Raw genomic sequence first — 14,320 nt, 5'->3', positions numbered from 1 at the left:
TTTTTTTTTTTTTTCTCGTCCCTGGTATGGCAACTTGCCCTTTCATTAGCTTGTCCTGAGGTGCCCAAGGAGGAAAGGAACACAAGACTTTATCCAAAGCCCAGCTCCCTCTGTGAGCACATCTAACATACTCCACAAGAGCAAGCTGACCTTACTTTTTTTTTTTTTTTTTTTTTTTTGGTACGCAGGCCTCTCTCTGTTGTGGCCTCTCCCGTTGCGGAGCACAGGCTCCGGATGAGCAGGCTCAGCGGCCATGGCTCACGGGCCCAGCCGCTCTGCGGCATGTGGGACCTTCCCGGACCGGGGCACGAACCCGTGTCCCCTGCATCGGCAGGCGGACTCTCAACCACTGTGCCACCAGGGAAGCCCTGACCTTACTTTTTAAAGGAGCCACGGCTCAGCAACGCCCAGCCCACGGGACGCGTACTGCGTTTTCAACCCATTAGCTTTCCACTGGTCCTCAGTGAAGACAAGCATAGACAGAACCCTCCCTCCTCCACTGTGAAAGCCCAGACTATTGAGCTCAATTCAACTCTTGAGCGTGGCTATTGGTTTTTCTCTTGGTATAGAGAAATAATTGCTCACTAGCGTGTCCCAGCGCCTGACATGATTGATAGAGGATGGCTTTTAAAGTACAAGTTCACATCAACAAAGCCAGGCTTGGATCACCCTCCAGGGACTTTGCCCCACAGGGAACTTCTTTCAGGACCTCAGGAGGAAGAAACCTGTAATTATTTACATGGGACTTTTTTTTTTTTTTTTTTTTTTGCGGTACGCGGGCCTCTCTCTGTTGTGGCCTCTCTCGTTGTGGAGTACAGGCTCCGGACGCGCAGGCTCAGCGGCCATGGCTCACGGGCCCAGCCGCTCGGCGGCATGCGGGATCTTCCCGGACCGGGGCACGAACCTGTGTCCCCTGCATCAGCAGGCGGACTCTCAATATTTACATGAAAGGAGATGGGAGGAGCACCTTTTGGAATGTCATCTCACAGGCTTTCCTGAGTTAGGAGTAATCTCCAGGCACACAGAGTTGGGATTTGAATCTAGCTTGTAGCCACCATTCAGTGGCATGTGAAAACTCTAGGCTATTTCAAGGATCATGGCAGTGGGATTTGCCCGTCTTTTAGAATCTGTAGTTGGAGTGAAAAATAACTTTTCCTGGCGATTTGTCATACCTTCCCTGCTCAAGACTCATTCTGCGTTTGCTTGGAGGGTAATTGCTACCTGTTGTCTTACCACTAGATGGCAGTATCACCCCAGAAATGCCTTGCAAAGTGACCAGACTCCGGGATCTGGAAATTCCTTATCCGCAGTGGTTTTCAGGCCCACGCAATCAGCCTCCAGGCCATGCCCACAGTCAGCTTTCACATCACCTGGCCTTCTCACTGTCCTCTGATCCAGACTTTCCATTGCCATTTTCCAATCCTGGACAGCGTCCCTTCCTTCCAGGAGACACTACAGTGTTATGGGCAGGAACACAGATGCTGGAGCTTCGTGCCTGAGCGCCAACCTGCAGCCTCTTACTAACATCCACATGTTACTTAATTTCTCCGTGCCTCAGTTTCCTCACAACATCCCCTACACTTTCATGAGAAGTAAATGAGTTAATATCTATAAGGTTCTGGTAGTAGGTAGAACAGTGGAGTTTCTCCTATAGCTCTCATAGCTAGATTCATAGTTTGAATCAAGTTCAAACTAGGTTCTCAAGTTTGAATCTAATATGAAGTCCTGGGGACCTTTTGAGCTAAGCTAAGGAACTCACTGGGCTAAGGAACGTTTTTCTCTTCTTTAATATCAGCCTTCACTGCTGTAGCCTAAGTGAGTTAATCCCCATGGGGGCACAGAGGAGTACAAGCAGAGCTATTTGAGGTGCTTTTGTAACATCCCTCGAATTCCAGAGAATGTGTTCATGACGGGCCCAACCTCGGATCTGACACTGGGTTCGACAGGGCAGTGCCAGTGGGTTTGGAGCGCATTTCAAGATGAAGTTGTAAAGAGATGTGGGGGGGTTTTTTGTTTTGTTTTTTTTAGGTGTCCACAGGGTACCTTATTGAACAATATGCCTGCTTAACTGGGGTGAAGAGCAATGACTTGTCATTCATGAGCAGTCATGGCCCAGTTTCTTAGAGAGCAAGCGTAGTTCTGCGAGCAGAAAGGCATCCCCCGCAATTCATCATGATGGGAGGCATCCAGCCCCTCCCGGTCCCTGCTGTGCCATTCAGCCATCTGTCATGCTTGAGCTGATTCCAGAAGTCGGACAAACCTGGGACTTTGAGGTCTGGGCTCAAGCCCACCAGGGTGCTTGACCCTTTGGAGCTGCAGTCAGGTTAATATTAACCTTGAATTGTTGATGCCTGAAGCCAACCAGTCGTGGGCGAGGCTAAGGCAAACGGAGGGGCAGTTTGCATCTTTCTGCAGCGTCGGAGCCTCTTATAGGCTATGAGCCCAGCGGTGTGGCTGCCCGCCTCGGTGGGAGCCCTTGTGCAGTGAGTCACAGGGAGGGACGGGGACAAGACCCGAAGAAGGGCTTGCTGGAGAGTGTGGTTATAGGCCAATGACTTTTGTCGTGGGGCTGTATTGTTTGTCCTTGTTTTATAGGTTCTGAAGTAAGAAGGAAAATTCTCTCTCCAGCTGCTGAGTTTGCTACATAGATCAGATCTGATTGGAAGCAGACGGAGCTTCTGGGTATGGAGGTGAGCTAGGTAGCAAGAGCTGGGATTATGAACCTTACCAAGATCATGGAGAAAGTCGGGCACTGGGTACAGACAAGAGTTCAGGATCCCAGAATCTGCTGGGTGTCTGGGGTCACCGGCATGGCTCTCCACATGGGAGATGATGTGGGATCCAACAGCCCATTGATATGAGAGCCACTGGCATCTTGGGGACAATTTGTATTCTTCAGAAGGTTTATGTTGATCCAGGATCAAACATAGCTTATTTATGAGTTAGGTGACAAGGGAGGGACGGTTGGCACAGGAGAGAAATCAGTAATGTCCTCCCTAAAGACACCTCATTCATGACATAGCTTTGCTCAGACACCAGGGTTCGTTACAGCTGCCCTGTGATAAGGTGTGTAAAGGGCCTCTCACTCTGCTCAGTAGCAGTAAATGCTCAATAAATGGTAGTCAGTATTATCCTCAACAATAAACAATAACATTTAGAGGACATTTACTACATGCCAAACAGTGTTCTAAGGGCTTTGCATATATTAACTCATGAGGTAGGGATCATCTTTATCCCCGTTTTACAGATAAGGAAACTGAGGCACACAGAGGAAAAGCAACTTGTCCAAGATCACACAGATGGCCACCAGCAGAGCCAGGATTCAAAGGCAGGCAATCTGGCCCCAGAGTCTACACTGTTAACTATTATACTATTAATTCATACTTCAGAGAGCAGCTTATAGGAGACCGGAGGAGGAAGAGACTGGGGTGACCAAGGAAGTGGGGGACCTGAATATACAGCTGTTTCAGCTGGCCCTTCAGCATAAATTCAACTCTATTTTCTGCCCTCAAACCCAGTCCTTGGGTCTGAAATTCAGCCCACAGGTCCTGCTCCTACATGGACGGGGGTAGGGTATTCAGCTGAGGCCCCAGACTTGCTGAACCCAGAGCCAGTGGGCCAGCTAATGAGGGACTCCTAGGGAGTGTCTGTGCTTTCACAGCTCACTGGCTGACCTTTGCCCCTGCTTGCACCCAAACATGATGTTTTCATGCCTCTGCCTGTACTTGCTGTTCCTTCTTCCTGGAATATTCTTATCACTCCTGACTTGTCCTTACGATTCAGTTGCTGTGTCTTCCCAACCCTGAAGCCTCCCCCGGTGCTGTCAGGCAGAGCTGGCAGTGAGTGTGTGTGTGTGTGAGAAACATGTCCCACTGTATTCCTGTTGGTCCATTATGGTGGTGGCTTTTGCAGGACTTTCAGTTCCTTGAGTCCAGGAACCGTGTCGTTGAAACCCACCGCCATCTCTACCCAGTGTCTCCCTCCTCTCTCCTTTCTATCATCTGTCTTACCGGAAGAGCACGGCCAATTTAATGCAAAGGTCAGGACAACTTTCGTTCCTGGACTGTTGACTGACGTTCACATTTCTGAACCTGCAATGACCTCAGTAGATCTAGGGCCAAACTCCACGTGAACACCCTGGGTTATGTTGGGACAACCGACTTCACGAGGTGGTAGCTTTATTAGGGCCTAAGATTCTGATCAGCCCTCCAGCCCCTTGCCCACACACAGTACCGCTGACTCCCGTTAGAGCCCAACGTTTTGGTTGCCGAATGAGCTGCACCAGGTCCAAACGGACTAACTAGCCTGCTATGTCACTATGGGTAAGAGGAGTCCCTAGAGCCTCTGAAAGCAGCAGGCTGAATCTGCCCTTCTCCTTCCCCCTTCGTACACTGAATTTGTAGGTTCTCCTTCCCTGAAAGTCTTCTGCACGTGCTCAGGACTCATTCCTTCAACAAGGCATATTCAGGACAGGCATATTCAGGTTCCATGAATGGGCTGCCTGGTTGTTCTTATATTTTACTGGGAGGTGGCAGCAATCACTTGCTGTGCTTCAAAAATACCTGATCTTTGAATGGATAAAGACGATGTGGTACATATGTACAATGGAATATAACTCAGCCATAAAAAAGAATGAAATAATGCCGTTTGCAGCAACATGGATGGACCTTGAGATTATCATACTAAGTGAAGTAAGCCAGAGACAAAGACAAATATCATGATATCCCTTATATGTAAAGTCAAAACAAATGATACAAATGAACTTATTTACAAAACAGAAAGAGACTCACAGACATGGAAAACAAACTTATGGTTATCAAAGGGGAAAGTGGGGGGAGGGATAAATTTGGAGTTTGGGATTAGCAGATACAAACTACTATGTATAAAGTAGATAACCAACAAGGACCTACTGTATAGCGCTATACTTAATATTTTGTAATAACTTATAAGGGAAAAGAATCTGAAAATATATATATACATATATGTGTGTGTGTATATATATATATGTATATATATAACTAAATCACTTTGTTTCACACCTGAAACCAACACAACATTATAAATTAACTCTACTCCAGTAAAAAAAAATCAGATCCACAAGCTGCTGAATCTACTTCCTAGAACCATGGGTTGACTATCACTTTAATCGCTAGACTACAGCTGACCCCATTGTCCCAGCGTCCCCCCCAATTATTTCTACTAAGGATTGACTGTATGATTCTTGATGATTTAAGACGTAAGGCATAAAAAAAAAGACGTGGAAGAGAAGGCAGGAGTGGAAACAGAACACAGTTATGGTCTCCCAGTAGCTGAAATAATCTTAGGTTTCATTTTTTTAAAAATTAGAATATAATTTACACACAATAAAACAAACTCGTTTTAAGTGTACAGTCTGATGGGTTTTGACACAACTGGTGTAACCACTGCCAGTGTCAAGATATTGAACATTTTCATCACCACAGAAAATGTCCTTGTTTCTTTCCAGTCAATGCCTTCTCGCCCACAGCAGAGATCACTGCTCTTGTTTCTATCACTGTAGCTTAGTTTTGCCTGTTCTAGAACTTTAAATTATCGGAATCAATCAAATGATTGTTTATGTATGGATAGCTTCTTTTACAACAAACTGCTGTTGAGATACATTTATGTTGTTGCTTGTATGAGTAGCTTATTCTTTTTTTTACTGCCAAGTATTGCTCTTTTGTATTAATATAATACAAATTTGCTTATCCATTCACCTGTTGGTGGGCATTCGAGCTGCTCCCAGTTTGTGGGATTATTATGAATAGAATTGCTGACAATGTTCTTTTACAATTCTTTTTGTGAACATGTTTTCATTTCTCTTGGAAAGATGCCCAGGAGTAAAATTGCTGAATAACAGAGTGGGTGCATTTTTAACTTTGTAAGAAAAAGTTCTCCAGAGTGGTCATGCCATTTCACACTCCCACCACCAGATATGAGAGTTTTGGTTACCACCTAGTCTTCATTCTATTAGCTTGTAGTCACTACACAGTGAAACAGGTCAAAGAACCATAACACTGGTTCTTACAAACAGAGCTCAGAGAGTGTTCTGTTCCCAAGAACTTGAATACCCTCGATAAGAAAAAGGTCTTCCACTCATTGGGAACTTAGACCCAGCACGCAAACTTAGGAAGGATGCTCAAGGAGCAGTGAAAGGGGAAGGTAATATAGCTCAGCCCACCATGCAGGATCAACCCAACAATCAATCTGATGACAGATGTTCAAACCAGATCACTCTCATCTCCAAGAGTGATCTTTGTAACAAGTTACTATCCCATCCCTGAGTAATCAGAGAATTTATTTGTAATCTGTTAGCTAATTGTTCCCATACTGAGCACAGATCTTAACTAAATGCCAAAGTGACGTTTAAATTTCTGGTCTCCATTACGAAACAGCTGATAAATTACCATGCTTATATCCCGCTAGTAGAGTTTAATTTGATTTGCTTAAGATTGCAACTGATTTCTAAGATCCCTAAACAAGATATGAAGTAAATATCCCAAGATACGATGTAAAAGCTATAGAAGATATGGATTTGCAGCAAGGACAGGGGCATTGTACTCCAGATGCAGAGTATTTAGCAAGTCACATCACTTCTGTTGGCTTCAGTTCCCTCAAAAGCAAAGTGGAAACAATTCCTATTTCTACCCACCTACCTGGTAGGTGTGGGTTTGAGATTCAAATGAGATACAGCTGCATTTGAATCCTGTCTCTGCCACATCCTACCAAAAGCTTGACTGTGTTACGTATTTAACTTCCCAAATCTGGGGTTTCATCCCTGTAAAGTGAATTTGATAAATCAATCCCTTACAGAGTGGTTATAACAATTAGGTAATGTACATAAAGCACCTATTGGTAAGCAGACTACTTGTTTAAGTTGTACATCAACCAGATGGCAGTTTTCTCAATCAAATGGCAGATTTACTCATTTGGCAATCAACCTTTGTTGAACTAGGCACCACGTCCTGCTGATAAAGCTCACACAGTGACAGCAACAGTACCTGGGCTGTGATTTGTAACCCAGTTTCAGCTGTTTCCTTTTTTTTTTTTATTCTTCATTGACCCAAATGTAAAACACATCTTTTCTCTTTCATTAAGGTCATTTCCTCTTATCTTGTATCATATACAAATAATCAGGGTGGTCTGTTATTACTTATCTGAATAAAAGGGTTTATTCTAGTCTCTACCTGTACTTTTACATTTCTGCACTACTTGTATAGAGTGGCTTCTGATAGTTTTACTTTTCTTAAATTCACACAATCATTTTGTGTAAGTGCAAACATGTGACCCAATTACCTGTTCTACTTTGTTCATGTGCGAATATATACATATTGAAACACATTTAAAAAATCACTGTTTTAAAGATAGATCAATGGAACAGGAAAGAAAGCCCAGAGATAAACCCATGCACATATGGTCACCTTACTTTTTAATAAAGGAGGCAAGAATATACAATGGAGAAAAGACAGCCTCTTCAATAAGTGGTGCTGGGAAAACTGAACAGCTACATGTAAAAGAATGAAATGAGGACTTCCCTGGTGGCGCAGTGGTTGAGTCCACCTGCCGATGCAGGGGACACGGGTTCGTGCCCCGGTCCGGGAAGATCCCACATGCCGCGGAGCGTCTGGGCCCGTGAGCCATGGCCGCTGAGCCTGCTCATCCGGAGCCTGTGCCCCGCAACGGGAGAGGCCACAACAATGAGAGGCCCACGTACTAAAAAAAAAAAAAAAAAAAGAATGAAATGAGAACACTCCCTAACACCATACACAAAAATAAACTCAAAATGTATTAAAGACCTAAATATAAGGCCAGAAACTATCAAACTCTTAGAGGAAAACATAGGCAGAACACTCTATGACATAAATCACAGCAAGATCCTTTTTGACCTATCTCCCGGAGAAATGGAAATAAAGACAAAAATAAACAAATGGGACCTGATGAAATTTAAAAGCTTTTGCACAGCAGAGGAAACCATAAACAAAATGAAAAGACAACCCTCAGAATGGGAGAAAATATTTGCAAATGAAGCAACTGACAAAGGATTAATCTCCAAAATTTATAAGCAGCTCATGCAGCTCAATATCAAAAAAACAAACAACCCAATCCAAAAATGGGCAGAAGACCTAAACAGACATTTCTCCAAAGAAGACATACAGATGGCCAACAAACACATGAAAGAATGCTCAACATCACTAATCACTAGAGAAATGCAAATCAAAACTACAATGAGGTATCACCTCACACCGGTCAGAATGGCCATCATCAAAAAGTCTACAAACAGTAAATGCTGGAGAGGATGTGGAGAAAAGGGAACACTCTTACACTGTTGGTGGGAATGTAAATTGATAGAGCCACTATGGAGAACAGTATGGAGGTTCCTTAAAAAACTACAAATAGAACTGCTATACGACCCAGCAATCCCACTACTGGGCATATACCCTGAGAAAACCATGATTCAAAAAGAGTCATGTACCACAATGTTCACTGCAGTACTATTTACAATAGCCAGGACATGGACGCAACCTAAGTGTCCATCAACAGATGAATGGATAAAGAACATGTGGCACATATATACAATGGAATATTACTCAGACATAAAAAGAAATGAAATTGAGTTGTGTGTAGTGAGGTGGATGGATCTAGAGTCTGTCATACAGAGTGAAGTAAGTCAGAAAGAGAAAAACAAATACAGTATGCTAACACATATATATGGAATCTAAAAAAAAAAAAAAGGTTCTGAAGAACCCAGGGGCAGGACAGGAATAAAGATGCAGACGTAGAGAATGGACTTGAGGACATGAGGAGGGGGAAGGGTAAGCTGGGATGAAGTGAAAGAGTGGCATTGACATATATACACTACCAAATGTAAAATAGATAGTTAGTGAGAAGCAGCCACATAGCACAGGGAGATCAGCTCGGTGCTTTGTGACCACCTCGAGGGGTGGGATAGGGAGGGTGGGAGGGAGACGCAAGAGGGAGGAGATATGGGGATATATGTATACATATATAGATGATTCACTTTGTTATACAGCAGAAACTAGCACACCATTGCAAAGCAATTATACTCCAATAAAGATGTTAAAAAATAATAATTAAAAAATAATAAATTAATTAAAAATCAATGGAGATAAAAATAAAAAGTAAACAATCACCGTTTTCACCTTTATATTACAGTTAGGACATTATATTGATTTTCATAATAATGTGCATAACTGATTTTATTGTCAATGGATTTAATTTTAGAGTAGTAAAGGGGGCAAAAACTAATATAATACAAAGAGGGCGTTGGGTCTGATGGTGTTGAGAACCTATGTTGTGGGTGAATTGGAGCGTCATCTTTTCATTCCCATGGCTTCTCTTTTTGCAGGCACCACTCTTGTTAGAGCAGGGGCTATTGGATGCAAACCCTGCAGTACAGAGTGGGGTCTGCTTGGGACCCTCTCTTTGTCTGTGAGACCCATACAGTATTTGTATGCCAGCCACTGCCCTGTCTTTCCACTAGATGCCAGCAGTGTCCCAGGAGACTGGCTGGCTGTGCCGTGCCTCCATGGGAGTTTAAAAAACAGCGCAAGCAAAGTGGCTCCAAGTGCACTGCAGTCCTCCTGGAGTCGGAGGGCTGCTGATGGCATCTTGATCACTTGGTTCCCTACCTGCTCTGATTTCAGAACAACAACCGGTCAAGTGTAGGCACAGAACAACGTACCAGGTGAGATCCAGAGCGCAACCACGGATGAGATCCCAGCTCCTGTGCTAAGGGCCTCTCTGACACCCCCCACTCACCCACCCACCCACAGAGTACATCTGCTGGAGACTGACCATAAATATTGACCTTTCATTAAACATGTCATCACTGTCATTCACTTAGTCTCAAGAGCACCAGCACAGAAGCCAGGGGGGCTGGAGCTCAAGATGGGAAAGAGCGAACCTGTGATTTTCCAACCCCTGGAAAGCAGTGCTCTGCACTCTGCCCTGAGAGCCCAGGACAAGGCTCTGTCTGTGCTGGGAACTATCTTGGTCTTGGGTTTTGCTGAACAGACTTGAAAACAAATGAGCACTCTCTTGAAGGAAAACTATGTCTCCTCTGAATTCGCAAGGATCTGATGATAACATGTAGAGACACAGGAAGACACTGGCAAATGATATAGGGGAGCGCCGCCCTGTGGCGCTTTAGTGATGTCCCTACAGAATACGGTAGCCACCAGTCACGTGCGGCTAAAGAGCACCTGACATGTGCGATTAGGAAGTGGATTTTAAGTCTTACCTGATATTAATTAGTTAAAATTTAAATTTAAATAGACATATAGGACTAGTGGCTACTGTACTGAACTGGTAGATAGAGAATACAAGACAAAGGCATTAATCAAAGGCCTCCAGGGTGTCAAGCCCCGCACTAGATGTGTATATGTGTACGATACATAGATAACTCACACAGATGCATAATACAGGTGTGATTACATGTAATTTAAATATATGTAAATGAGTAACAATCTCAGAGAGGTAGTTGAGGTTGGACGTGGAACTGGAGGCTGTTGTTTTTGGGAAAGGATGAGTGGACAAAGGGGAGAACTTGCCATAAGAGAATAAGATGATCCAACTGATTGGGGCCAGAGGTTTTCTAAGACAAAGAGGTGAAAAGGAGTCCCTTTCCACCAAGACGAAGAAGTCAAGGTGTAGGTGCCAAAGTAGTAATGAAAGGCGGGTGACCAAGGAAAGACTATGGAGGTTATCAAGGCCCTTTCTCTCCATCAGGAAGGGGAGGGGCAAGCACCCTGCAAAAGACCTGGTGGTGGTCAGTCCAGGAAAGGAAGAGGAACTTCTTCAGCCTGGTGGGAGGTGGGTGCGGTGCGAGAGGCTGGGAGCTAGGATCGCTGGCACAGACACCCGTGGAAGCTGCAGAAAAAAGGTGTCCACTCCTCTGGCTCATGGGTGAGGAGAAAGGCATGCAGCTTGGGAGCCAGTGAGCAAGCTGATACTTGGATAGCCAGAGGAATTTTCAAAGACCATTGAAATCTGCTGGTTTAATACTTCTCCCACGCAATTTCCTTTTAATTTTTACTTACTTAAATAATTTTTATTAAGAGGGTAAGCAAGGCATTTGGGTCACACCTCTTCCAAATTATATCTAAGGTGCTCTGGGAGAGAATGCTTCAGTGTGATCAGAGGAGGACAGCTCAATCAAATGTCACATGCATTGTGTTACTTGATCTCCAGATCAACATTTTGTGGTTGGTATTATGGGTTTTACAGCCGAGGAAACCGAGGTTCTGAAAAGATAAGGGGCTTACTTGCGTCACCCGTTAGGAAGAGAGAGGCAGACCTCACTTTTACACCGAGATCTCAGCACTTCGTGTCTAGTGTTCAAATTCAATGGAATTAAACACATTCTGAACACGTTCATACTCTTGTTTGTAATAACCGAATAGACAGATGATGGGCAAAGAATATTGTGAAGACATTGTTTTTTTAATAATCCCTTGAATACCTTACCTTTTAGGTACTAAATAGCCCCAGGTTTCAAGTGTTTGTAGCAGAGGGTAGTTTTGAGCCATCAATCTGAGTGGAAGGCCCGCACCTTCCATGCTCCATTCTGCAGCATGGCTACTTATCAAATACTAATAATGATGATATTTAACTAATAATAACATAACCTTCGACAGGCCTACATCCTGATTAGACAGGTGCAGCTGTGGCCTCTACCGAACCAAAGCAGAAAAGCTGTTGTATGTACTTGGCTTTTGCTTTAACGAGGAAGTTGCTTACAGCCTTATCGCTGAAGTTGACGCAAAGAAGCAAGGAGAATGGTAAGGTGGGCTCTTCATCTGACAGTGAATGCCTCATGTGTGCCAGGCACTGTTGCGGGTGTCATCCATACTCTGGTCACTCCAGGACTCAGTGGTTCCTCAGGACCTCCTGGGAATTTCAGAATTTCAGATTCACTAACTTGACATTTAAGGTTCTTCTGTATCTAGCCTCATTCGGCCTGTGAGGGCAGCCACGTCTGTCCCTGTACACACGATCCTGGCTGAGCTGGTGTTGCTAGCTGGCTACGTGGCCGTCCCTCACTGTTTCACAGGCAGCCCTCCAAACCTGTGCAAACATCCGAGAGAGCAGGAGACCACTCTTCCATCAAGGGTGTACACGTACAAGGGTCTCACACGCAGAATTCTTTTATCACACCAAGTGGCTCTGGCTGTGGCAAAGCCTCCGGGAAACGAAACTGAGGGAAATTCCATGAAGTCTGGTGGGACTATCACAAGCAACATGAATGGCTATAAACCCTACCAGTAGCTAACAGAAACGAGAATTTGGTACCTGCTTTTTGGCAAATTGATCATTTAACAAATCAATGATTTTACAAAGCTGCATTTTTGGTTAATTTGTTTTCAGCCGACTGGTTTTTGTGAATTGCCTTTTGGCAAGCTGGTCTTGCTTCCAAGTTCCTAACATTCTCCAGTCTTCCTATCCCCTTAAATCTCCCTGCTTCCCCTCAGCCTAATCATCCCGCCCCCACCAGACAGGGGCTATGTATCTAGGAATATACATTCCCTCTTCCTCTCCAGGGAGGCCCCTTCAGGCCTAAGGAGGAAGCATTTCATTGTCAGACTAGCTGCCTGGGACGGTGACAGTGATGGGCTGTCCGTGGTTTCATCATGGTGAGCCTGGACACACCTGAAGATTTGGCTTCAATCTGATTGGTTGAGGTTTGTACCTTAATGGTTATGAAAGATTTTGAGTATCATCTCTTGTGACCAGCATGTTGATAGCACATTCTCTTTTAAAGAGATAATCCCTGTTGTTGGTAAATGGATACTGTTTGCAGAAGCTTCCTACACTCTGCTCCCTTCTGACTGTGAGTGCCTCAGGGCAAACCCCATGTCTATTGTTTTCACTGTTGCATCTCTAGTGACTGGCCCAGTGTCAGACACACACAGTGGTTAAAAGTGAACTAGGACAGGTATAAAAAGAAACGAAATTGAGTTATTTGTAGTGAGGTGGATGGACCTAGAGCCTGTCATACAGAGTGAAGTAAGTCAGAAAGAGAAAAACAAATACCGTATGCTAACACATATATATGGAATCTTAAAAAAAAAAAAGGTTCTGAAGAACCTCGGGGTAAGACAGGAATAAAAACACAGACCTACTAGAGAATGGACTTGAGGATATGGGGAGGGGGAAGGGTAAGCTGTGACAAAGCGAGAGAGAGGCATGGACATATATACACTACCAAACGTAAAATAGATAGCTAGTGGGAAGCAGCCGCATAGCACAGGGAGATCAGCTCGGTGCTTTGTGACCACCTAGAGGGGTGGGATAGGGAGGGTGGGAGGGAGGGAGACGCAAGAGGGAGGAGATATGGGAACATATGTATATGTATAACTGATTCACTTTGTTATAAAGCAGAAATGAACACACCATTGTAAAGCAATTATACTCCAATAAAGATGTAAAAAAAAAAAGTGAACTAGGACAGGTCTGGATACAAAGCCCACTAGATATGTGACATTGGTGAGTCCTTCCACCTCTCTGAGGTGTCTATTGACTGGGGAAAATGACAACAACCATCTATCTCATCAGGATGCTGGGGGAAGGCATGTCAAGTGATTTGAAAAGAGTGTGACGCAGAGTGAGCACTCAGTAAGTGTTAACTATCACTGCTGAATGCATGAATGAGAGAATAGGTGAAGGCATGAATGAGTGAATGCATGAATGAATGAGAGAATGAGTGAATGAATGAATGAGTGAATGAGAGCTGATTTGATCCTCACCACTATCCTGCCAGGTCAGCATGATTTATTTTTATTATTTTTTTAAATTATTATTATTTTTTTGGCTGTGCTGCACAGCACGGGGGATCCCAGTTCCCCAACCAGGGATTGAACCTGTGCCCCCGGCAGTGAAAGTGCACAGTCTCAACTGCTGGACCACCAGGGAATTCCCCAGGTCGGCACTATTATAAGCAGATAACCCATGCGTCACTTGAGCCTCCACGCTCTTTGGAGATTTAAGTAAAATGTGGCTTATACCTCAATTCCAGAACTGAGTAAGCTTGATCTCTCCATAGAATTTCCTTGCTTCTTGTCCTTACATTCTTACTGTTTTCTTTTCCTGACCCTCTTGATTCCCCTCCAAGAACCCCATATCAGATCCATATTTCCATAAGAAATCCAACCATACTTAGCCTTTTCAGAAGTGGGTCATTTTACTGAAATTTTACATCAAGTCAATGGCACCCACTCACCTCCCCTGCCCCCACCCCGCCAAGTCTCCACCACATTCCCCGGACTTTTTGGACTCCAACACT

The sequence above is a fragment of the Phocoena sinus genome, chromosome 1 (assembly GCF_008692025.1).
Source record: "Phocoena sinus isolate mPhoSin1 chromosome 1, mPhoSin1.pri, whole genome shotgun sequence".
In the NCBI taxonomy this organism is placed as follows: domain Eukaryota; kingdom Metazoa; phylum Chordata; class Mammalia; order Artiodactyla; family Phocoenidae; genus Phocoena; species Phocoena sinus.
The sequence above is the reverse complement of the archived record's forward strand: the minus strand, read 5'-3'. Positions refer to the sequence as shown.